Consider the following 26,533-nt stretch of genomic DNA (forward strand, 5'->3'; position numbering starts at 1 on the left):
GCTTTATCCCCCTATGCCACTAGAGTGGCCTATTTTCAAGTTAGTATTTAGAAAAAACATAATTTTTCATAACACTAAGTTGAACATATCACATTTTCCAGTGAGCAAGACTTGTTTCCAGAAAGTTTCTCATCTCAAACTTTGAGTGAAAATTATTTGGCAGGAAGGGGGTGTAAAGAAGCACGTTTCTTTGTCTCAGTAAAAGTACTGTAAACTTGACAAAGATTTATTTTTATATTTGCTTAGATTATGTGGGAAAATAATTTGGTATCATCTCAAGTGAAATGCCCTAGGGAATGTGACCTTTATGTGATAGTCGCAGTAGTACTTGAACATCAGCTCTATGTTATGCCAACATTCTTTTTTGTTCTGTTTTATTGCATATTCTGTGTGAATTATCTTACACAATAGTTTGAAATTCCTCTTTCCAATTCAAATAATGACATTGTATATTTTCAATTGATTTGCCTATGACTTGTGAGGCTTTCCATGCACAATAACTGACCCTTTTTTCTACCTGGAGTAGTACAGTCCAAGAGTGAAAACAGCAACTGCTTATTATTTCACTGGTCTAGGTTAATATAACATATTGTCCTAGCCTTTTGGTGAAGATTCATCATACTCTCTGACCATAAAGTTGTATTTCTCCTAAATGAGACTATTTGTAGATAGATGTCAACTTCAACGAATGCCATTGTTAGGAGTTGTGGAGAACAAGTAAATGGTGGCATCAGTTTTAAACATGGCTTACAGTGTAAAATAAATAAGTGGTCATAAATCATTCCATATGCTAAGCAGATATATGGTAGCATCAGTTTTAAACATGGCTTACAGTGTAAAATAAATAAGTGGTCATAAATCATTCCATATGCTAAGCAGATATCCTTGCAATAGTGTTATTCTTCAGTATACATGCTTGGGGTATGCACACCTGAGTCCCGGTTGTCTACTGGGGGGATCTAAGCCAGTAGATGGACCCCATTCTCCATTCCAGGCTTGACAGGGTCCTTCATCTTCAGAGTTAATATTTATTTCCACATCAGGTATAGCCTTGTGTATTAAGGATTTATTGTCTCATCAGTTTCTCTTCTCATTGCAACTCTACAACCTGCCTGCTATTTCACCCACCTAAAAGTGATTATATCTATATAATCAGCTGTTAACATTGCAGTCTGTTCATTCCAATGGTTGCAAGGCAGCACCTGAAAATAAACTAGAACCTATCAGGCTCACCCAATAAAGAAAGACTAAACAAGTAAATTTGCCAAGTCCACCAGCTTTTAGAGTAAATTGAACTTGCAGTATAGGTAGAATGAAACGTTACTGAGAAGCAGAGGTACTGTGCTCCTTTTGAATTAAAAGTTAGTTCCCTGAGTCAGTAAGAGAACAGTATAAATGGGGTATCTGAGAATGTTACTAGATCCGTATGCAGTGGCATGGAGCAGTAGTTATCTTTGTGACAAACATATTTTTCGCACTTTATCTAATTGTTCAGTGTTTCTTATTAGCACTGCACTGGTTATATTTATTTGCTTATCAGTACTGGATTGTTTTTTATTTATTTGTGTAACAGTTCTGTACTAGTTTACTGCACTGTTTTTATTTATTTATTTGTTTGACTGAAGTATTTACTTGTCTGTGTCTCCATTTATATAACTGCTGACCTGTGGTTGAATTTTTGTTTTCTCTCACCCAATTGCTGTTGTGCTCTTATAGTTTGTGGCTTTTGCTGTTTCTCGCCCTTACTGTAAATTTGATAAGGGACACTCCTCCCAGTCCCATCTCATTAGCTTATTCTACCTAATACAGAGATCATTTGGGAAGGTCAAACCCCTTAGATCCTTAACCTTGAATTTTCTTTTGTTCCTCCTCTCTCCCTTTCCACTTTACTAGCAAAAAAAAAACTTTTTTCAACTTCTTTTACTGTATTTGTGTTTCCTCCTCCTGATCCATTACTTCATCTTGCTTTTTCTGCTACTTGCTGCAGCTTGTTCTCTAAAGTGTTCAACTGCATCTTTTCTGTTGCATTTGTTACTGCTTGTTTATAGCCTGTTTAAATTGCAAGTTTTATTCTAAGCTTCTTAGTTTTGGTTTAAGTACTTGGGCTTTACGCTAACCCTTTAGCTCTCCCTGGCCTTCTTTCTCAGATTCTGAAAAATATAGATGGGCAATTTCCTACATTTTCTCCTGCCAGTCTGGTTGATATGAGCATCCTGAGACAGTGTAGCAACTGCCTTATGTACACAGACAACCACCTACTACTACCACCTAGAAACACAATTTGTGAGAGATGCAATTACAATAGGAACCTAGAGTCCAAGCACTCTCCCTCACAAGAGAGTATAACTGGCACTGAGAAGGTTGTCAACACAATCACTACACCTCAAACACCATCCACACCTACACAACACATATCCACATATGTGGAGGTCCTCAACAAAAACATACCCAAACAAAGGTGCTCTCCGAGGCAAGCACCTTTAAGGCAAAAACACACGCAATCTACACAGCCCTCAACACCACATACCATGCATAGTTCACACACCAGTGTCTCGCAACTACTAAGGCTTAACCATAAACCCAGCATATTGGTCATAGGTGACTCCATTGTGAGACACACAGATGTGCCTCTCACCAGGCTGGATAAGGAGAAAGTCACGGTTAGTTGTCTGTCAGGGGCCGTAATCCACCATATCACACACACACTCAAGTATCTCAACAACAGGTACTGTTATGACTCTGTCATAGTCCATGTTGGTGTGAATGACTTGAGACGTACCTCCCTGGACTATATGAAGAGAGACATGATTGAACTCACTGAATATGTGTCCCAGGCAGGTAAGTCCCTAGCCTTAAGCAGCATTCTACCATCACACAGAATGATGCCTGAATGTAAACAGAAAATGACTTGACTTTAATAATTTTGGCTTAGTTTTTGGTGTCATTCCAGGGGCATCCAGTACCTGACAAAGGAAGATATGATGGGCAGACCGCAGTGATTTGCCAGAGATGGCTTGCATCTGTCTCACTTGGGCTTCAGGCTTCTGGCAAAGACTCTTGCCTCCCCCATAGTGCCTTTTTCAGAAAAAGTGATGAGATTAAACCTACCAACACAAAAATTTGAACAAAATGCAAATTAAGGGTCATGCTGCTAAATGCTAGGAGTCTAAACATGAAACTGCACTCATTGCAAGCATTCTTAACCCTGGAAAATGCTGACATCTGCACAGTCACAAACATCTGGTTCAAAGTCGTGGAGAGCACCCCTGCCATACCTGGTTACTCATCCTATCATACATTCAGACCCCAAACTGTGGGCAGTAAAGCCAAAGGAGGTGGAGTTTCAGTATATATTAACGACATACAAATCTCCAGGCTGGTCAAACAATATGACACACAGGAGACACTCCCGGTGCAGTTAACCATTGACAAGTCCCCTATACAAGTCATACCTAGCTACCGGCCCCCAAATCTGACTCAAGATGCCCAATCCACCTATCTGGACCTCTTCAAATCTATCAAGATTCACCCCTTTACCCTGATCCTGGGTGACGTTAACTACCCAAACATAGAGTGAAAGAACTACTCATGCCAAAACACAAATACCTAGAGATTCCTCAATTTTGTCAATGCAAATGCTTTGGAACAGCTAGTAGATACCTTTTACAAGAGGTGATAATATCTTGGACTTTGGTATTAACTAACATGAGTAACCACTGCAGCATCCCTGCAGTATCATACTCCCTGGTAAGATCTAACCATAAAGTGGTCACTTTCGAAGTCACCATCTTCCCCGACCTGCCTCTAGGGTCAAACAAAAAAACTTCTACAAAGCTGATTACAGCCTCCTGAGGGATGGTATAAACAGCTTCACAACCCCCTCCCCATCTCTAGGAACTGGCAACAGTGTCCAAAACTATACCAAATTAATATACGAACATTTATATAGATACATGGAATCAGAAATACCTGACATGACTAAATCATCTTCTGTGAGGAAGACTTGTCTGGTGGACATCTGCAATAAATAAACTCTATAACAAAAGAAAAAAAATTGCTGTCCAGGACCAAGAGGGAGCAGGTGCCCAAATGGAAACAATCTCTACTTAGCCTAAGCAAGCAAATAAGAGCACTAGTGAAATCCTCCAAAGCAAACTTAGAGTCCAAATTAGCCACATCTACTAGAGATAATCATAAGGCCGTCTTCACATATGTCCATAATCTCAAAGGTAGCACCCAGATCTGTTCAGAACTTGTGGTCAAGGACACCACATATACAAATGCCGTAGACCTAGCAAACTTGCTGGCTGACGGATTCATCATAAATTTCACCCTTCTGTCCCTCCCATCAGTAAATCAATACATTCCCAGTACCTGCCCTTTCCCCTTATAGCTAGGGAATAGGACATCACTGCTCTCTCAAAGGCAAAAAATACAGCCTCCATAGGACCTGATAACATCCCAGGCTGCATCCGACATGAACTCAGGCAGGAACTTGCAGCACCATTAGGCACCCTATTCAACCAAAGCCTAAGTACCAGTATTGTCCCAAATGAGTAGAGGACAGCTACTGTCATCCCTTTACACAAAGGTGGAGCATCCACTCTTGTGGAAAATTATAGACCCATCAGCCTAACTTGCCTGATCTGCAAGGCCATGGAATGGATTATCATGGACCTCATTAACAAGGACATTGTCAACCCCCAAACACTCGATTCCACACAGTTTGGCTTCATCAAGGGGAGGTCATGTCTGTTAAATTTGGTCGATTTTTTTTTTTGAGACAGACACCAAAGTCATGGATGAGGGGAAGACCGTGCACACCGCCTACCTTGACCTGGCCAAAGGCTTCGACACTATTCCCCAGTCGGGCATAATAGATAAACTTTCTCAACTATGTTACCAGATGGGTAGCCATCTGGCTCACTGACAGAACCCACCTAGTCAAAATAGGGGAAGCCACCTCAAGTAATAGACCTGTATCGAGTGGCGTACCCCAGGGTTCGGTCTTAGACCCTCAGTTATTTGAGATGTACTTTTCTGAGGTACAGGCCAAAACCAGTGGGCTATGGCTGACCAAGTTTGCAGATGACTGCAACTTGGGAGCTGTCATCAATTCCCCTAGTGATGTGGACATCCTCCAAGAGGGTCTCATCCAAACAAATGACTGGTGCCAGAAACATGGCCTCAAGCTGAATACAAAAAAAAAATGCATCATCATCCCCTTTGGGGAGACAGATGTCCTAACAAATTATCACATTAATAACAACGTTCTAAACAAGTCATGAGGGATTTGGGCACCCAGACTGATAGCAGCCTGACTTTTGACCACCATGTTGCTTCCACTGTATGGAAAACTTTCTACATGACCGACCTCATAAGTAAGGGTATCTCATCTGGGGACAAGGAGATCATAACATCTCTATATTCTTCCCTTTTAAAGCCCATTATTGAGCACATGTGGCCTCAACCTGGTCTGTGACATCAATAGGACTTGCTGGTGGGACAGATTTTTGCCCCAGAGACTCCCCCATCTATGGAATAGACTTCCCTCTCCATGTCAAGCAGAGTACCTCTTTACTGCTTTTTAAGCACAATCTGGATAACTGGATGGGAAATAGAAAATACATCCTGCGAGTGTCCCTGATGGACAGGGGCATCGGGTGCTGATTTGTTTATGCATGGGCTAAACTCTTGACTAGGCTTATAAGGGCCTCAGGGCCAGTAGCCTAGTAACTTCCTATGATCTTATGCAATGATTTTGATTACAACAACTGTCATTATTTAGTATACATAATGCAGCAAACCTGCATCAAGCATTATACATTAATTTTGTCATAAATAAAACAGAGCTGCAATTTATTCTACGCTCACAGATCACAACAAAAACATACCCAACACTTAAACTTCCTTGCTTATCATCTTTATTTTATTTTAAAGAAAAACACATGACTGAAACAAAGGTGTGCATCATTAGTCACAAATCCCCCTTTCCCTGACTTTGAATGAAGGTATCCTATAGGGTGCTTTATGGTTTCTTTTTATTACCCAGACACACACAAACACACTCACGCATTCCACAATATAATCTCTTTCCCTCTGCTTCTTAATTGTAGTATAAAGCCCTGTAATGTCTTTCTGTCATGGTGCCCATTCCTACAGTTCTCCTAAGAAATTGTGTAATTATTGGGCGGTGATGACCAATCTGCATTTATCTAGAACCAAGTTACAAGGTCAGAACATTTGCAGAATCAACAGATTTATTTTAAGATCCACAGTACACTTAACAGCCCAGGAAGGTATCATGAAATCATGGAATTAAAAATGGAAACACATTGAATCACTGGGAAGGATGGTATAAAATGAGTGTCCAGAGCATAAATGTAATGCAAATCATAACCAGTGCACACTAATTTGATAAAATGTACAACTCTGAATCATAATGAGGTGCTAAAAACAAAAAAGCAGCCTTAATGTAGGTGAAGATCCCACTGAAACTATTTGTGATGGTGAACACATACGAACACACAAATAATGCAGCAATTCTAGTGAATTAAATGTGCCAAAACAAAAGTTTAGACTTCTGTTCTGTGATTATGTGGCCAGTGTCTGGCTCAAACACCAGCCTCAGCCTTTTGTTTTGATCCTATGTGGTCTTCTAACTCAGAAAACTTACTCTCCTGTTTTTTTTAGTCACCGAGCTCTAAATGTTCTTGGTGACAATTCATACAACAGACATCTGGACACACACAATATTTTAAGCTCTTCTTCTACTAGTGCTTTAAAAATGACACACTATTGACTCTTCAGTGCTTGGCATTTGATTATTATGAGTATTGTCATTACATACACTGCTGTTCACACACACACAATTTTCAAAAACCCACCAGTAGTATCTCCAGGCTCCCTGTTTACCTATCTCTGCATGGGCATGGCAGGTTCTGTGTAGAATGTATGAGATAACTGTAATAGATTACAGCACCAGCATACTGACAGACATTGATTGGGTATAGTCCCTTCTATTAGTATGCCCATGGTGGCTGAGTGCCAGCTCACCAAAGTCTGCCGATCAAGGCCACACTCTTCTTAAATATGTATATTAGTCAAATATGCATAATCATTGCAATTGTGAGCATGGATGTGTGCAGCTAGGTGAGATCTGTCCAATATAGAAACGGTTTGCCCCTATACAGGACATATTCTCTGTGTGTGTGTGTGTGTGTGTGTGTGTGTGTGTGTGTGTGTGTGTGTGTGTGTGTGTGTGTGTGTGTGCATGCCAGTGTGATATAGGATTTTGTGAGTGAGATCTGTATCAAATAGTAACTGGTTGCTATAAAGAACATATTTTGAGTTTGCTTATGTTAGTGTGTGTGTGTGTGATAGGTTGGAATTGTTGCAATGTGTTCATAGTTTGTTCTCTGTGGGAGATAGCAGAGAATGTGTGTGTACATGTGTGTGAGTGTTGGTAAGTGTACAAATGATCAGGGCTGGTGTGTGTGTTTCTAATTATTCACAAATTAACACATCTAGTCTCCACAGATACATACATCCTCTGGAAAAGCAAGCAAAATGTTTTTCTTCCTTTGCTTTTGAAATTTAGAGAACCATATTTTTTTATATTTATGTATCTTTTGTGGTTAGCTACTCAGTGTTAAACTAGTTTAGGAGACTGAGTTGCAGCTTAGCTAACAGTTTTGCAGGAAATGAGTGATATTGCATTTTGGGTTTGGGTTTTGTGTCTTGAATCATTTTGAACTTCAGCTCTAAGGTCCTGTATACTAAAACATGAGAAGTGCTAGGGTCAAGATGTTAACATACATTTTGAAGCTGATGGATAACTGCAGAAAAGTATGACATGCCATCACCCAGTAGCTCCTAGTATAGTAGCTGTAGAAGGAATGTCACTGAAACTTGAATATCTTGCACAAGACCTAAGTGATGCACATGTGAAAAAAACATGAAGAGTCTTGGCAGAAAACCCCAGATATGTTGCCCATTGCCTACCAAAAACTAAAACAATGCAACAGAATATATGCAGTAAGTTAAAAATTCATGCTATGCCACATATTTAGGAAATTCCAATTAACATGTTAGCAGAAAGCTATCCTTTAAAGATGTGAGTTCTGTATTATTGTTGTCTTTGTTAGTTTTAATCATATAAAAGCTCTGTCAAAAAGTGAATTGTTGGTTATAGATGTCATGTGTTCAATGAAATCATTTCTCATTTCTTCATTAATAGTACTTACATGCTAGAACAGGCACAGGGAACTAAAACCCTGCACCTTCAAAATAAAAAAATATATATATATATATATATATATATATATATATATATATATATATATATATATATATATATATATATATTGCTGCAAACCAGCCCAACATGAATATGACTTGTTTGGGAAAAGGTGCATAAAATGGACGAAAAAAATGGATGTCATACTTTGTTCATAGCTTATGTCTGACTATGAAAAGGCTACAACAAACTGTAAAGTCCCAGTTCTATAATAATGCTGCAGTCCAATGCTGAAGGTTACCCAGAAAGTCTGTATCATCTGGTCCACAGTAGTCTTGCTAGTGACCAGATTTTTTTAGATGGAAATACACAATACTATAGTGCTTTGTAAAATTGTAGGCTTTTTCTCATTTCCTGTTCCTCACCTCCTTCTTTATACTAATTCTGTGAAATCAAAGCCCATGAATGTAATACATTTCTCTTTCTAAAATAAATGTAGGCAGGTAAAAGCATTACCATTTTTTACAATAAACATACTTTTATCAGTAAATGAGTTTGACATTTGTGCCACATGGTAGCTATTATCCTGCTTTGTATTGGTTAGCTCACTTCAGTGCACTAACCAAATAAGCAAGGTCAAAGGCTCTAGCTGAGGGTTAGTAGGCTTTAATTTATGACTGGCATGCTAGCTAGCCTATACCAAAGGCCTAATCAGCCCTCATAACAATGACACTGTAACGTAATTAGTTTTGTTAGTGGAGGTAAAAGCAGATATAGCTCAAATGTCAGTAGGGGAACCTGAATATTTGGTAGGCTGCATTAAAGACAACCCAATTGTCAGCAGTTGTATTTGATTTTTTCTTTAGTGAGCTCCCATTCATTGCTTTAATTGAGATTACTGTGGGATTCTGAGGGGCTGGCTAAAATGAAGAAATTTCTAATGCATGAATTTATGGCTTGTTTTTTAGTTAAATTTCTCCATGGGACCATAGTATTTACTAGGCTAACAGCCCTAGAGCCTTTTTAAGCCTAGCCATTCATGCCCCATTCTTTACAATTATCAATGCCAGTGGGCTAAAATGGCTTTGGTATATATATATATATATATATATATATATATATATATATATATATATATATATATACATATGTGTCTTAGTGCATCTATAAACTGCCCCTCTCCGTAGGGGCCACAGGTGACAAGCCAGGGGTAGATTTCTGATTTCCAAAGTATTTTGGGTCTCTAATACCATGACAGGAATAGACCCCAATCCTAAGTCAGGGAATTGTTAGAGTTCATGAAATTAGTTTTGTTTCAGTCTTTGATTTAACCAAGAGTGCTCTTTTCAGCACCGGCAATGTACCCAGAATCATCTCCTTCTATAATTCATATGGGATTACATGTATTGGCAGCATATTTAAGTACAACTGTGATTTATTAGACCTGTTGCTCCTGCTGCTTTTGGAACTGTCTGGTTACCTATATTCCGCATTGCTCTCACTTCTGCTTCCAAATTCTGGTATTTTATGACTTTATGCCTCTGGGCATATAAGACACTGTAATAACTGGATGTAGCAATTTCAATTATCAATGTTGTTTTTGTCTTCTTTTCATGGATACTGTATTTGTTTTCCTCACATGTACTTTTGAACTGTTGGTAATGGGTGACCCCATGTAATATAAACATCACCATTCAATATGGAAAGTTATGCAAGCAAAACCATGTGTGGCTTAATTGTATGATTTTGAAAGATCTGTCCCTTTGTGGGTCTTTTTAATACCAGATTAATAGGTATGAACTGATTAATTCTGAAAGGCCTCTGAAAAATGTTTCTTCAGAAACAGCTTTTGGTCATAGACCATCACTGGGAATAACTAAGGAATGTCAAGGTAAATTAAGTAGCAATTGTATGTCACTTGTCTGGCATTAATTAGTAGATTAAGGGTAAAACTGAAGAACCTAGCTAGGAACAAAATGATACACATCGGGGAAAAAAGAAATCAGAAAAAAAGAAAATGAAATAGGGATCAGAGAATGGAACATGAAAGGAATAGCATAGCCTGGAGAAGGATAGAATGTTGTGAGGTGCTCAGGATGTGGAATAGCTGGTTGACACCATGAGCTTTGAGATGGCAAGGACTTGGGTCTGCAAGAGAATAGTGGAGCTTTATACCAGAGTATGGGGGACAGAGATGTTAGTGGAATGGCTACTCAAGTGAGAAAGGAAAGAGTGGGACCAGAAAGGAGGACATAATAGGAGGCCAGCAGACAGAATAGGATGGGAAAGGGTGTAGGAAGAGAAGGTCAGGATAGAGGAGGATGTGCTCAGAAGTCATAGAGGGAAACACAGGTGGCAGAGAGAAAGCTAAAACAAGAAAGATGCAACTATAAACTGGAAGGGCAAGTGAAAGAAACTATCATGGAAGGACATCTACAAAGAACATGGACAGGTAATAAGAGAAGAGGTAGCTATGTATTTTCACCACAAGGAGAACAGGAAGGAAGTTGGCAGGGAGAAATATTCAACCAGATGGGAGATGCAGGGGCAAATGTGACATAATAGTGGGACATCTTCAGGAAGAGAACATGATAGATGTGTGGCATATTAGATGCTTCAAAAGAAAGGGAGGCGACCAACACACACTGGGGAAAAGGTTCAGTGTGCTGGAAGTAAAATAAAAAGAAATGTTAGTAATAGGAAGAGTGACATGGGGACAAGGTGAAAGACTATCAGAGCTAGTCAGGAAAAGAAAAGATGGTTTGGAAAAAGAAAATACAAGATTGCAGTGAAATCCAACTTGGGACTTAAGACCCATTCAAACATAGGAGCAGGTGACCAAAGTAGTCACTTGGGGGGGGGGGGTGGATACATGTTTGGGTGCATGGAGGAGGCAACTAGGTGGCAGCAAACAGCATAAAGGAGCTTTATCATTTTTATTAATGATTTTCATTGGGGCTCTTTTCCCTCTGGCTTAAACAATTTCCACAAATTCATTTTCTATTTTTACTTTTTCTATATTGAATGTGTGTTTTTATTATTCTTATTATTATGGGGGGGGGTTTGTTAAAGAAGTTGTTTACCAATGTCTTTACTATAAAAGGAAATATGTCACTAATTGGAGGATGTAAGTGTCATGGGACATGCACATTATTTAAATGATGGAGGTTAGTGGCATTGGTATTAACTGACTGAACACTTTTATAAGTGAAATCAATATTTGTTTGCTTCTCCTTCATAAATGAATAAATTCTTCACCTGCAATAGTGCTGTTTTTGCTTTGTTTTATAAATGTTCTCCGTGCAACACATGAGGATCTTGGTCCGAGCAGTTTTTTTTTTTTTGGTCTGGATCATTGAAACATGAGCCAGTGATGGGTATTGTTTGTTTGGGTATAATATAAAGCAGAAGATGGGATGAAATAGCAATCTTCATCAAGCAGGAAGTGAGATGTGTTTACAAGTTGAAGCCGGAACACCACAGCAAGAATGGGACAAAAGGGTGGGAATCATCACAGCTTAAACTGACTGCCATGGCAGGTAGGATACAGAAAGGGAGGGCCGGAGCACTGGTAGATTAATATGATGTATCATTCCCCAGACACAGAAAGGTTGGACGATGAATGAGTGAGAGAGAGAGAAAATAAAGGAGTGGAGTTGGAGGGAGCATGATCTATACCTTTTGTTAGCAGACTGTGATACTGGCTGGAGTGTTGATAGTATATGGGAGCTGGCTGAGTCTTAAACCACAAGAAATTCAGCTATCTACTGCAGGACAGTACCAAAAGGACAGAATTCATAACATCTCTCTAAAACAATGCAGATGCTGTCACAGATGTCCAAGTTAATGTATTATTATTTAAAAATAATCATTCCATTGTTTAGTTTAAACTGTGAGGAATGGTAAGAAAAAGATGGTTATTTGCTAGCTTACCAGAGTGGATTACATTGTGCTGGGGAAGAGGTTCATGGCTGAGTTAGGAAACTGGGAAGAAACTGAGTGAGTAAACAAGATATGGGACTATATCAAGGTGGAGTAGTCAGGGCTTTGGACAAAAGTGGAAGAAAGAAGTAGAGCAGTAAAATCGAGAGGCCCAATGTGGCTGGTGTTAGAGTGTGAGGCTAGCAGTTTGGGTAAAAGTTGGGGCAAGAGAAATTTGAAAAGATGATGAGAAATTTCATGAGGCACAGTGCAAGAAGGCTAGCAGAAAGACAATCAAGATGGTTGGGACAGCAGATGCAGAATTAAATAGGAAATAAGAAGGCATCAAGATGTAAACTATGGGCTTTTATTAGGTCTACAAAACAAAAGCAGAAGGAAAAGGAAGAGATAGCAGACTTAGCAAAGATGAGATTTAGTTCACAGAAGACTGGCAAAATACAGAGATATTTTATGAATACCTTCCTTCAGTCTTGCCGCGGTGGTACAGAGGTAGCATTGTTGCCTCATAGCAAATGTTTCTCCTGTTCAATTCTCGGCTGGAGTGCCTTCTGTGTGGAGTTTGCATGTCCTCCCCATGGTCGAGTGGCCCCTGAAAGACATGCGTGAATGGGTGTGCCTTCGCTGAAGGTTGGGTGTCAGGCTGGCAACTCGGCAGTATAAAAATCTACTGCCAATCATTAGCGGACCGGACTTCCGCTTTGGCTACCCCTAACCAGGAAAAGCCGAAAAGACAAACAATAACAACCTTACTTCAGTCTTCACAAAGGAAATCACGGGGAGGATGCCATGCTAAACTGACAGGCAGAACAGTGGATAAGTGGGTAAACAGCAGTATACAGTGGAAGAAACTGGAAATAGAAGTTTCTAACATTAGGATGGATAAAGTAAATGCACCATTTGGGCTGCTTCTCTTTGTCTTCAAAAATCTGAAACGTGTGCTGGTAAACCACCTCTTGGAGATCTTCCACATATCAAAAACAAATGCAAAAGTACAGATGTGCTTCCTTTGTACAAGGGAGAAACATGAAAAATTAGATGAAGACTATTAGCTATAAAGTATTTGTAGAATGGGGTGTATGTGCTGTATCTTTAAGAAACCTCTCAAGGACTGAATGTACACATATAAATAGCAGGCATGTGCTATACCCAGTGCCATTTTGAGTGTGCAGCCAGAGCGTGAAAATATATGAATGAAATAGCTAGTTTGTATATAAGTTACCCGAGTTAAAGTCAACAAACTTCTATCATGATGTGTTTGCATATAATAAAGCTGCTTGAACAGAACCCACAAAGACTCTTCTATTGTATCCTGACTAGAAGAGCGACATTTTTTTTATTTATTCATTCATTCATTTGACATTTGTTTACCGGTGTGGTCTGACTGGGTCTACAGAACCCATTTTCAGCAGAGGCCTGGGGAGGAATGCTCCACATACAGTACAATAAAAATGCAGTAAAATTCAATACAGTACAAATCACATTAGAAATGCTATATAAAATAAGTTGAAAGAACAAACTATGTTACAATATATATTACACATCTAAATGATTTAATAGAGTTAAAAACATTATAGACAATAATAGTCACTCTCACTATACATGATGTAGTGTCCAAAAAACATAGTATGTAGGAAGAACAATGTGCGATATTGACTGCTATACTACATGAAAATAAATAAATAAATATAATGTTAGTTTCTGTTAGGAAAATAATAGCCAGAAAGTTAGTGATGCAGAAAGATAGTGAGAGAGTTAAAAAGAATAGAAGCAATAAAGCCTGAGCAGTAAGTTACGGATATGGTGTAGAAACAGAGAAGGAGTTAGATGAGCCTTAGGATCTTGCAGATTGTGAAGGATTGAAATGTGACAGAAGAGGAGGATTTGGCTAGTGTGGAAGAAGGCAAAGTGCTGATAATCAGGCGGGCTTTATGCAGGAGCACAGTCATGTCTTTTTGAGATGAGTGTTTAAAGATGCTTTGAAATGGGTTAGGCCAGGCCATAGACCTGGTAGCTAGAGGTAGTGAATTCCAAAGTATAGAGACAGAGTATGAATACAGAGAGTGACCAGGTTGAGATAGCAAAGAGATTTTTGTCTTCTGATCATAGGGATCGATTTGGTCTGTAAGGTGTGAATAGATTGACTAGTGCAGGGCAGGCAGTAGGCTTGAAAATAAGGTTGTGCAAGGTGGACAGCTGAATAAAGGCAAGTTGGTTGGGGAGTTCAAGCCAGTTTAATTCTAGGAGTGGTTTACAGTGGTGTGTGTGTGATATTTAAAGTTTGTGGCAAACTTTGCAACTTTGTTGTAGCACTGTTCCATCTTGTTTATGGTAGAAGTTTGTAAGTTAGTGAGGTTAGGAGCACCATAAAGAAGGGAGGAATGTAGAATGTTTTTGCAAGGGTAGTTTTGCTTGCTGTAGTAAATAAATGTTTTGTTTCTATATGAGTCCCAGGTTTTGATGAGTTTTCTTTATATTTTGCTGTATATGAAGGTCGAATGAAAGTTTATTATCAATGATCACACCTAGAAGTCTGGTTTCCGGCACTATTTCTATGACAGTGTTGTCAGATGCAAGGATGTTAAAATGATCAGTGACAGGGAAGGGGAGGTGTTCTTGGGATAAAAGAGTACTAGTTTTGTCTTCTTTGGATTAAGAAAGAGTTTGACATTTCTTAGACAGGATTCGACTGCAGTAAAGGACTGTTGTGTTTTTGAAAGTAGTTCCAGTAGTGACTGAGAAGTACAGATTATGGTGGAATCATCAGCGTATTAAATGAGTCCCAGGGTCAGAGGCAGTGTGAAGGTTGTTTGTGAAAATGTTGAAGGGTAGGGGTCCTAGGATGGAGCCTTGAGGGACTCCAGTAGGGGTGTGGAGAAAAGGTGAGAGTTCATTGGACCAATTCACTGTTTGTTTACGATCCTTGAGGTAGCTCTGAAACCATTTTACTGTGTTATGTGAGAAGCCTAAGTTGGACAGTGTGTTTAATAGTAAGAGGTGTGACACTGTGTCAAAGGCCTTGGAGAGATCAAGGAATACTGAGGCTATATAGCATCCTGCATCTCTGACCTTGTTCACGGTGTCTGTGAAAGATAATAGGGCTGTAGCTGTGCTGTGGCTAGGTTGGAAACCATGTTTCGTTTTGGATAAAAGATTGTTTTGCAACAGATATTGCATTACCTGCTGATGGATACCTCTCTCAAGAATTCTGGATATGGGTGACAAGCTGGATATCGGACGGAAATTGGATAGATCAAAAGAGTTGCCTCCTTTGCGGATGAGGGTGATGTGAGATTGTTTCCATATGGTAGGTGCTTCTGATTCAGATAAAGACCTATTTATAAGGATACTGATTGGGTAGGTGATTGAATTAGCAGCCAGTCTGAGGTAGTGTGGTTTAAGATTATCAGCTGAGATAGAGAAAGATTTTAGTTTATGTAGCAATTTCTTAATGGTGTCAGTAGGTATGGGCTGAAGAGAGAATGGGGTTTGTATGACATTTTGTTGAGTATGGGGGTAATTCTTGACAGGGTTAGAAGTAGCTGGTAGTCTGAGGTTGGAGTCTGAATAGGGTGAAGGGTGGGAGGGTCCAGCATTAGGGGTGTTACTTAGGACGTCTGATATTAATTTTATGAAGTGATTGTTAAAGTTTTCGGCTATTTGTGATGGAGGAATATCAGGCGATAGGATGTGGTCAAAATTTGTTCCAGGGTTAAGTAGGGAAGATGAGAAGTGCCAAAATTTATTGGAGTTGATTTTATGTTGGAGTTGAAGCTGGGAATAATATGGCTTCTTACCTCTGTTGATTAGTTCTGTCACTTTGTTACATGGTGTTTTGAAATGAACATGATTTTGTTGATTTTTGTTCTGTTTCCAGGTTATCCAGGCTAGGTTCCTTTGCTTCATCATGTGTTTACAGTCCTTAGAGACCCAGCCATGGAGCTGAGTTCTTTTTGATTCTTCTCATACGAATTGGAGCTAGGGTATTAAGTATGTAAAGGAAAGTATTATTAAGGTATAGTACACCATCATTAAGGGGTAGTTGTTTAAGGGGTGTCCAGTCTATTTCATGTTGGAGATTGGTGAATTTATGCTGACAAAAATTAGTTGAGTTCCTAACTGATTTTACAGTGTGTACTCTTAGTTGTTGGGAGTTTGTTCTAGGGAATATGCTGGCAGATGATCGCTGAGGGAGCTAGAAAGTGTACCGGAAAAGAGGTAATTGATGAGGTGGGATACTAGGATCCAGTCTAGGGTGGATTGGCAGGTAAGATCTTTGCTGTTTCTTGTTGGAGTATTGATAAGCTGTCAAAAAACATACAGATTTATACTATTTTTTGGGGGGATAGAAGCTATGGTTTGCCAATCTATATTTACATCTCCTAAGATTATTGTTTTGAAGTTTATTGTTTGGGATGTCCAAGATAAAATATCTTCCAACACTGGTATACTGTTACCTGGTGCAATATACATTACCATTATGTAAATTCCTTTTGATATGTTGAGGTTTAAAAAAGGGAATAGTACCTCAGCATTGGAAAAGGTGGGTATATTACTGGTGTAGGGTGTGATGTTGAGCATAGAGGGATATAGAAGGGGTACCCCCCCTTTTTTTAGATCTATCCTTTCTGGTTATTGCAAAGTTTGGAGTTATTATTTTTGAATCTTTTACACCAGGGTGTAGCCATGTTTTTGTAAGGGCTAGTATGTCAGGTTTATTTTGATCAATCCAGGTATGCAGTGGGGCTATTTTATTGCATATACTTCTAAGGTTCAATGCAAATATGTTTAAATAGTTGGGGTTACTCTTGTGGCTAGGATTAGAGGTTGGGCCAGGGTTAGGATTTATGTATCCACATTTATGTAGATAGGTAATGAGTAAGGAGTACCATAGGAAGTATTTTGTATTCCTAGGTAATGGTACTGGTGTCAAGTGTGGTCTCATAGGAGATGAGGAGGCCAATTTGTGGCTTGAATAATATGGAGTATAGGGGAAAAGCTGGGAGGAGATGTATGAGAAGCTGCATTGTTTATTGGGGTGATGGTTGGAGGAGGTTGTTCATACCTCCCAACCATACCAAATTACTCATTTTTTACCAAGTTTTGGGGTCCAAATAATTGGGTGCCATGATTCCTGAGTGGTTCCCCTTCATATCCAATTATTTCCAGCTTTTTTAAAAATTTTTTCTTTTGCAGTTTTAAGCTGATGTCATCATGTGCGCGATGACATCTGTTCCATCAACCTGTCTGAATTGAGCTCAAGGGCTCACATGCATGCATTTCTGTCTGTTTGAATGGACTTGCAAGGAAACTACTGCTGCTGCTGCAGAGCTCTGCACAGAGCTTTTACCTGTGAACGGAGTTTATTTCTGAGTTTCTGCTTGTGAACTGAGTTCATTCTGCTTATTGAATGGGGAAATGACTGCTGCTGCAGACTTGTGAACGGAGCTTATTTGTGCTTATTAGCTCCTTGTGAATGGAGTGAACTGAAACTTTGGGGGAGTTATCCTAACGACTGGGACTTGAGCTTAAGGTATGCTTATTTTCATTGACAACTGCTGCTGTACAGCACATGGTTCCTTAAGCCATTTTCTGTGAACGGGAGACGGGGAGAGTTATTTATTTGTGGTGTGTTTAAGCCATTTTCCATGAACGGAGAGAGTTGTTCATTTTTGGTGTGTGCGTGTGTGTGTGTGTGTGTGTGTGTGTGTGTGTGTGTGTGTGTGTGTGTGTGTGTGTGTGTGTGTAGACTTTGATGTAAATGTTCTGAAATGGGCAATTTTGTCATTATTGGTTCATGCATTTTGTTTCATTGCCTACTGGTTCATGCATTTTGTTTCATTGCCTACTGGAAAAATGTTTAAACAAATTTAAAATGCACTCTAACTTAAGTCTAAAAATGTGCTGTATTATACAAGGAATATAATTTAATAAAGTCAGGAAGGTGTATTAAAGAATGCATGTATGTTTCTTGTTTTGTGTGCAAGGGGCCTATGATTTGAAACTAGCCCAAAGGTAATCTTTATCCACCACTGGTCAAAGGCATTTTCTTTGGATATGGTGTGGGATTCAATGTTGTTTCAATGAATGTGAGTTTCAAGGGCGGAGAAATTTTCATGCCAAGTCTATTTTCATTGTGAGACAGTATTGCTTTGTTTAGCAGAGATCTATTAATGTTTGTGCATTGTGCTATAAAATGTAAAAATAAAATCCAAATAATCATTGTAGAAGTAAAGCAGTATGCACACTAGTGTTTATGGTAAATAGGGTGAAATAGCCAGGTAATGGGACATTGGAATGGCAGCAGGGGGGCTTTGGTGCCATATTTTGGTTGTCTGTTCTTCAGTTTGCATTTTAAAGTTGGGATCCCATAATTCCATTGGAGTGGGAGGGGTTATGTAATTTTGTATGCAACTTTTACATTAATCAGCGTACATATTTGTACCTATTTTTCTTGGGCCTTGTCCAGATTTTTGATGTTTCCAGATTGAGAGGTATGAGGTTGATGTCCATTGGTGTGTGGGGTTAAGCGAGGATATAGCTGTAGTAAGGTTGAGAATTAAGAATAAAGAAGCTAGGCAGGTTAGGAGGAGTGTGTCAACTGTGATAGTGGGTTTAAAGATAGTAAAAGTGGTATTTATGTGTTAGAATGTAATAGGTGTAAATAGAGATTATGTTATCTTGGGATATGTGTGCAGCTGAAGGTAAAGTTGGAAGTGTTTTGACTTCAGGGTGGGCTTTGACAGTGTGGTTAGGTGTTTTTGCTCTGTGGTTTGTGATAAGGAGAGGTGGGGGAGATGTGACTGGTCAGTAGTAAATTTATGGTGCAATGTTAGTTTGAGTGTATAATAGGAGAGAAGGTGGTAAGTCTGGAGTTAATGTAGGACAGTTTGAGGTGGTGATAGTATTATGATAGTAAAGTAGAGTAAGATGCAAAGAATTATAGTAGGGGGATAAGAATTCAAGGTGATGGATGTAACTGAAAGCAGATAAGTTTGGGCAAATAAAAGTAGGTAAGGTGTGACTGAAATGTGAGAGTGACAAGGTAAAGTTGTATATAATTGGATCATAGGAATGAGGGGGAGTGGTTTGCTTGGAATATGAGTAGAGGTGCTAGGGGAGGGTGGGATATGGTAGAAGGGCAGGAGAGTGGAGTGAGAGGAGCGAACGGAGCAGGATGAACCCCCCCCCCCAACAGATGGTTTACCACCATATACAATCAGTGAGGTAGAATGTTCATGGATACAAAGACAAGGCGACTGAACTCTAAAAACTTGACTCAAGTCACAGCATCTAATTTTATAGTTATGGGTTTTTCAATCTCTTTTCTAGGAATCTATTACACTGATAAGAGTAAAATATGCTGAAGTGTTAATGTAGCTTCACCTTCAGCAGTAAAAGGCCTGCGAGTGTGGGTGAGTAAGTGGGGCTGGGGATATCTTTCCAGCAGATTCAACACTACAAAGAGAACACATTAGTGCATGACTTAACAAATTAAATTATTAGTTTGAGTCTTGTAAATTGTCTTGCATAGATTTAACAGTGTATTTTTTCCTTGTGAACTTTTGCAATTGCAGGTGAAATTCAGCTGTGCAAGTTCTTTAGGTAGTCTGACATAGTGTCAGAACCAGGATTCCAGAGATTGAGGTGCAGAGATGACAGTGAAGATAAACTAAGAGAAATGAGCACAAAAAGAGCCAGAAAAGAACCAAAGGTATTTATTTATTTATTTAGTTATTTTCAGTTTGATGATCGGGAAAGTTTACTGGGCCAAGAAGAGCCCATGTTCAGTAGAGATCCTGGGAGAAAAGCTCCATTAACAATACAGTACAATATATAAGCTCATAGACAATTACAATCATGAAATGTCAAGGATGATATATACAAAATATACACAGTTAGTTGCAGAGATAAAGGGTGAGCATAATTACAATAGAATACAGTGCAGTTGTAGTAGCAATGGACAAACCATTATATGCTTGGTCTGCAGCTAATTAAACATTTGAATTTCAAATTTCAGAAGTAGATTGTAGGAGAGGAAGATCTGGCAGAAGACAAGTATGTCTAGTAGATAGTATACAAGCATGTAGGATGAAGATGGGTGTGGTACAGAGTGGCTGAAGGTATGCTTCAGAGTGGCAATAATGAAAACTTGCACGAACAGCTTATTTTATAAAAAAATATAAAATGAGTATTACCAGGGCACAAACTGCATTATTAAACAAGCAGGTGGCAGAAAAAGGTTTATTAACTAAGAGAAATGTTTAAGATTAAGAATTATCAGAAAAGCAAAACTAGCATGTTTAAAGCATTATTAAATGAGTGGGAGGCACAAAAGGTTTATTAACTAAGGAAATTTTTAAGATTATGAATTATCAGAAAAGCAAAACTAGTATACTTAAAGCAAAATGAGAGTGGTTGAGGCAAAACACACATGTTTAGAGTAAAACAAGCACACAAAAAGTACAATGGGTATGAAAAGAGATTAAAAGATCAAAATGAATATAATAAGGGCAAAAAGGGCACATTAAGCATAAACAAAGCAAGATAAATGCATGTTTGGCAAAGTGCTGTGTTTTGGCATAACTATGACTTTGTATTGTATTAAGAGCATAACTAGAGTTATTCAAAGTATTCAAAATGTGTAAAAGTGCTTACAGTGTGTGCTTATTACTGTGCGTGTATTCTGAAGAGTTTATATGTGTGCAAAGTTCACTATTTTATGAAGTACAGTCAAACTATAGCGATTTCAAAAAGTTTCTTGTGCTGGGTGCCTCTCTCTTCACAAAGTACCACCATTGCAGAGTGTTTCTTGCACTGTAAAGAAGTATCTAGCAAGGTACCACAATTTAGGGAAATTTCAGTGTGCTGTGTAGTGTTTATTCACAAAGTGCAATTACTTCAAAATGTTTCTGACTTTGAACTTCTTTTGCCCAGTTCATTCACATTGTGCAGTTATTAGAAATGTTTCTTATACTGATAAGAGGTGATTTCTTGCAATAATTTCAAGTGTATTACAGTGCCCAAGAGACTTATTTAGCAAAGTTCAGTTATTCAGAGATTTGTTGTGCTATTGGCCAAAGTTATGAATACTGCCATAAATGTCTGGCATATATGTATGTGTATGTGTTCATGCATATTTGCATAAGCCTTCACTGGTATGAGTTAATGTGGCAGATGGATTTTGAAAGCCCTTACCACTTATATTTGATCAGAATATTGCAGAAAAATGGCGAATATTTGAGCAAGAGTATGATATTTATACAAGCAGCTTATTCAAAGATGTATGCACCAGGGCATTCATTTTGCTAAACCTAGCTGAGTCAGAGGCCTTTGAAAGAAAGCATTCATTTGTGTAAGCACCAACAGTATATGAGGGAGAAGATGACAATCGCCATATTGTTGTACAGGCTGAATCGAAGGAAGACCACGAGTGGTTGAAGTGCAAATGCAGGGAAATGTGTAACCCCCAGACAACTTTTACATTAGAGAGGCATTTGTTTTACAAAAGAGGTCAGAAACTTAGGGAAACTTTTGCAGCTTATATTACTGACCTGAGAAACAAAGATTTGTCGGTTTGGTGACTTAAAAGATGAGTTAATAAAAGACAGGCTTGTGTGTGGTATTAATAGTGCTGCTGTGAGAAAGATTTTGCTTTGTGACAGTGATTTAACATTGAGTAAAGCCATAGAGATTTGTCAAATCCATGAAGTTACAGAAAAACACACAAGTATGCTTGCAAGTGACAAGAGCATGGTTTCAGTAGGCTCCAGAGCAAATGTAGATAGCATGCAACACATGGCAAGCAGAAGTAGGCCTAAGCACATGTCTGCCACAGCCCCTACTGTTTCAACAGGGAAACCACATAGTTTTCCAGCAAGTTCTAAGAAAGGAGCATGCTCAGTGCAGTACAAACATGAATCAGCAAAGCCCAAGTCCAGCTTTATTGTTAACTGTCACAGTTCTGGTGTCAATCATGAGTCTAAGAGAGAGAAATGCTTAGCATTTGGTCAGCAATGTCACAAGGGTAAAAAATGGAACCATTTTCAAAAATTTTGCAAATCAAATAAACCCCATAATTGATCAAGTGGAGTTGCAGCGGTCCACTTTCTATGTAGATGGTGTATCAGTAATTGGTGAAAGAGCTGATGCAGTGAATTTATTTACAAAGAGCGAAGTGTTTTGTACTGTTCAGATCAATGATAATTCCACCGAGGTAGACACTGGTTCGAAGTGTAATGTTATATCAGCAGACACGTTTGCTAAAGTGAGAACTAATGAGCAGCTTAATGTAGCCAGTAATGTGAAGCTAGTTGCTTATGGAGGTGAAGAAATTCAAACCAAAGACTCAGTAATGCTTTCATGTCATTTGGCTAAGAACTGTTTCAGCTTATTATATGTAGTTTGAAGAGCTATGCAGTCATTATTGGGTTTCAGAGACAGTTTGAGAATGAATCTGCTTTCTTTTACTAAAAAAGTTCATCATGTAAGTGCATATCCTAGTTCCAAATTTTCTGAAGCCATTTTTTCAGAGTATGCTGATTTTTTCACTGACAAGTTAGGCAAGCTTCCAGTTGTGTATTCTATAAAATTAGACCCAGAGGTCACTCCCGTAGTTAGACCAGCAAGAAAAGTTCCGATAGCTATGCAGGATAAAGTCAAAGCTTATTTGGATAAAATGGTACAGCAAGGTGTAATCTGTCCAGTTACAGAACCAACTGAATGGGTGTCATCCATGGTAGCAGGTCACAAAAAGGCTCAGACAAAATTAGAATATGTATTGACCCAAGAGATCTGAACAAAGCATTAGAGAGACCGCATCACCCAATGAATACAGTCGAGAGGTCACAGCTGTGATACTGAATGCCACTGTCTTTTCTGTCCTGGATGCAAAAAGTTAATTTTGGCAAGTGATGCTTTATCACAAATCCTCATTACTGACTACTTTCAGTATCCCAGTTGGCAGATACAGATTCCTAGGGATGCCATTTTGGAATAAATTCTGCAAGTGAAGTCTTCCAGCATGCAATGGAGTAATTTTTTTTCAGGTTACCCTTGTGCCATAATAGTAGATGATTTACTGGTTGGAGGCAATGGTGAAGCAGAGCAGGACAGAAACCTAAAGAGAGTTATAGACAGAGCACGAGAAGTGAACTTAAAGCTCAATCCTCTGAAGTGAAAATTCAGAGTACCAGAAGTTGCATATATAGGTCATTTATTTACCAGCACTGGCTTGAGACCAGACCCGACCAAGCAAGCAGCTATTCTTGAGATGTCAGCACCAGATAATATTCAAGCTCCACAGCATTTCCTAGACATGGTCAACTATTTAGGCAAGTTTATACCAGATTTCAGTGAGTTGACAGCACATTTAAGAGAGCTGATGTGCAAAAATGTTACATGGTCTTGTTTAGAACAACACCAGAAGGCATTTGAAAACCTAAAGCAGAAAACTGCTGCCGCACCTACATTACAATACTATGATGTCAATAAACCAGTCACTCTTTCCTGTGATGCTTCAAAATTTGGTCTTGGCACAGTTATTCTTCAAGAAAGCAGATCAGTAGCCTGTGCATCTAGAACATTTACTCAAACTGAAATAGAATATGCTCAAATTGAGAAAGAACTTTTGGCAATAGTATTTGCATGTTCAAAGTTTTGTAATTATATCTATGGTGGAGCTATTCAGATTGAAACTGATCACCAACCTCTAGTTACTATTCTAAAGAAGCCTATGCATTCAGCTCCAGCGAGATTACAAAGAATGATGCCCAAATTGCAAAAGTACAACTTCAAAATGGTCTATACAAAAGGCAAACTTCTTTATCTGGCTGATACCTTATCCAGATCACCCAGAAATACAACAGAAAAGCTCGACAGAGAATTTGGACTTTTTGACGTGATGACAGTACATAATTTCTCTACCACTGGACTTGTTGAGCTGAAAGATCATACAATGACTGATCCAATTTTGCCAAAGCTCAACCACTGCATTAATGCTGGATGGCCATCAAAGCAATGTAGTGTACCACCTGAAGTCCAAACCTATTTTCCTTACAGAGATGAGATATTGATGGAAGATGGCATTATTTTCAAAGGTCCTAAAATTGTTGTTCTGCTTCCTTACAACAATAATTTATCCAGATTTTGCATCATGGTCACCCAGGTTCTGCATCTACTAAGAGGAGGGTGAGCAAACTAGTATTTTGGTCTTCCTTACTGAAAGACATTGATAAAGTACTTTCTTTTTTTTCAGTGTGCACTAGTACTAAACTGCCTTTGCAAAGAGAACCACTTCAGCTAAGTCCAGTTCCTGAACTACCTTGGTCAAAAATTTCTATCCAGGCAAACCAGAACAATACTACATATTAGTTCCAGTTTATTGAGGTCTAAAGCTAAGAACAACAGAAGCATCAATGCCCAGTTATTCAAGAATTGTTCTATCCAGAAGTCCAGTTATGATAAATCAAGCAGATTTCTTCATCCGTTGAAAGAAGGTGAGACAGTGAGGATACAAATGGTGACAGGTTTCGACTGGATTGGTCAAGTTACAGGTATATGTACCAAGCAGAGATCCTACTTCGTAGAATCTGAGGGTGTGGAGTACAGGAGAAACTGCAGACATGTCCTTCCAGTACCAGAATCGTTATCACAGCATTGTTCCTGTGATACAGACTCCAGATCTCAGAGCAAGTCAGACATTGTTTCCATCCCAGAACATGTCTTAACCTCGACTTCCAATCCTGAGGATGTTCCAGACATTTCCAAGGTTGAACATTCAGCAGAGACCGTTCCAGTTGCTAAATCGAATTCTCAGTTTTATGTCACACGATTTGGTTGTATTTTCAGACCCAGTGTGAAATACACAGCAACATGGACATAACTCTATATATGTACCTAGTTCTGTATAATTGCACGACAAAGAACTATTTGTATTATCTGCATGCTAAATGAGATTCATAGCATTGCATGATCTATTTCTCAAAGAGGGAGGATGTAGAACAGAGTGTATGTGCTGTATCTTTAAGAAGCATATGAAGGACTGAACGTGCGCATATAAATAGCAGGTAAGTGCCATAGCCAGTGCCATTTTGAGACTGCAGCCAGAGAATGAGCATGTATGAATGCAGTAGCTAGTTTGTATATAAGTTACCTAAATTAGTCAGTAAACTTCTATAGTGATGTGTTTGTATATAATAAAGGTGCTTGAGCAGAACCACACAAAGGCTCTTCTACTGTATCCTGACTAGAAGAGCGACAGTAATGGCAGGGAAAGTCATAAGGAGAACCTGCAGAGAGGGCTGGTAATGTTTCTAGAGCACAGCAGTCTCAAGGACAGAAACCAGCATCCTGCAGAGAAGGCTGGCAATGTTCCTAGAGCACAGCAGTCTCAAGGACAGAAACCAGCATCCTGCAGAGAAGGCTGGCAATGTTCCTAGAGCACAGCAGTCTCAAGGACAGAAACCAGCATCCTGCAGAGAGGGCTGGTAATGTTTCTAGAGCACAGCAGTCTCAAGGACAGAAACCAGCATCCTGCAGAGAGGGCTGGTAATGTTTCTAGAGCACAGCAGTCTCAAAGACAGAAACCAGCATCCTGCAGAGAAGGCTGGCAATGTTTATTCTAGAAGACAACAATCTCAAGGACAGCAGCCAGAATTAGTTAATGTCCAGATGACCTTTTCAGTCTTTGTTGGACTAGTTTTGTGAATTGGTTACTGGTGAATTTGGAAGCGCTATATCTGTAGTTGTACTCCACTTAGATTCTAGCAAGGTCTTTGATTCAGTATCACATGCAGAAATGTCTCTAAATTATCTGGAACCCTTGGCAGTTGCCCAAAAAAGTACCCACTCAACTGAAACCTGAAGAGCAAACAAATAATGCGGTGCTATACCTGTAGTATGCTGCTTGTTACCGTGTGCTGCTTGTTACCGTGTGCTACAGTTAGTAGAGAACACAGAACTCTAAAGCTTCAGCCATAACCATAAGTTCAATATTGTCATTAACTTATGAAACCGCAATATCCTCAAGGCTTCATAAATAAATGTCAGTACTGCATACTTGCACCACTGGCACCTGCTTATGGGGCCCCATAACAGCTTGTGTCTAGGGCTGCTGCCCCCTTCCCCCCACTGTAGTTATGGCTCAGGCAATGGAAACTAAACAGGATTCGCATAGAACCAAGTCTTAGAACTGGATAGATGCATGTCTGACTGACAAGACAGTCAGTCGTGGTGGGCAAATAAAGTGGTAAGAAGAGTACCACAGGGGCCAATCCATGGGTCTAGGAGAGGTCCAATATTTTCCCGCATGGAAGTAGATGGTCAACAGACCACTCTGCTTTGCCAGGGATAGGT

This window comes from Protopterus annectens, chromosome 14.part0, assembly GCF_019279795.1.
Source record: "Protopterus annectens isolate FY-2018-M chromosome 14.part0, PAN1.0, whole genome shotgun sequence".
Taxonomy (NCBI): Eukaryota; Metazoa; Chordata; order Ceratodontiformes; family Protopteridae; genus Protopterus; species Protopterus annectens.